Source organism: Gavialis gangeticus, unplaced genomic scaffold, assembly GCF_001723915.1.
Source record: "Gavialis gangeticus isolate Ggan-Ray unplaced genomic scaffold, GavGan_comp1, whole genome shotgun sequence".
NCBI lineage: Eukaryota > Metazoa > Chordata > Crocodylia > Gavialidae > Gavialis > Gavialis gangeticus.
In genome coordinates, this window is record NW_017728993.1 from 47,274,814 (window position 1) to 47,275,988 (window position 1,175).

The window sequence follows — 1,175 nt, forward strand, 5'->3', positions numbered from 1 at the left end:
CACAGAAAAGGATTGAACAGTTGGGCAAATGCTTTATTGGTATATAGCAAAAGCTTTGTTATCCGGCACCCATGGGGAATGGGGGGTGCCTGATAACAAAATATGCTGGTTAATTGGCAAGGTGAGTGGGTGTGTGGATAGGTGTGGAGGGATGTGGGTTGGTGTGTGGGTGGGTGTGGAGCGACTGTGGGTGTGGGGGGACCCTGTGGAGGGCTCTGTTCAAGAGGGGTGGGTCCTCTGGCCCCCACAGCGTGCAGCCTTTCCACACAGCACATGAACTGCCTCCCCCCCAGGGCCCCAGCACCCTGCAGGGCCACAGCCTCCCCGCGCAGGGCCCATAACTTACCTCCTGCAGGAGGGACTGTGCGCCAGCAGGGTCCGGCAGGGACCACATGCTGAGCCGCGCTGGGTCCTGCCGGCACTGGGGCCCTCACACAGCGTGAGTGGCCCCAGTGCCAACAGGACCTGGTGCAGCTTGACACACGGTCCCTGCATGCCATGCCAGGTCCGGCTTCTGCAAGCAATGCTGTCTGCTCCTCTGTGCAGGAAGGGAGGCAACACGCAGCAGGACCTGGCCCAGTGCCACGCAACTTGCTAGTCCAGCTTTGCACTGGAGCAGGTCAAGTGGCTCCTGTGCAAAGGCACAGGAGCTGTGTGGCCAGGGCTGGATCGGGCTGGCGTGGCACATTTTCCAATAAGCCCCGCTGACCTGATCCAGCCCAGGCCGGGCACATAGTGTGCCTTTGCACAGCCATACAACCCACTCTGGTGCAAAGCTGAATTAGCGAGTCATGCAGTGCTGGGCTGGGCTAGGTCCCACCACACGCCACCAGCTCTGGCCACTTGCCTCCCCACACCCTCTCACCACCCCGCACGGCCCTGCCATATGCCTGCCCCCCTGGCGCCAGCAGCAGTAGGCAGCCTGGCTGTGGCTCTGCTGCAGGCAGAGGTGGGCAATGACATGGCACTGTGTGACCTGTACTCCCACATGCTGAATGGAACCAGTCCAGCCCATCCAAGGCCATGCACGAGCGGGCCAGGCCAGGTCCATTCATCACGTAGGAGCCTGGGTCACACAGCACCTCTCCCCATCCCCCTCCACTCCCCATAACCCCCAAGAACTCTGTCTACTCCCAACACCCCTCCTACATCCCCCTGCCACCCCTCACACAAAC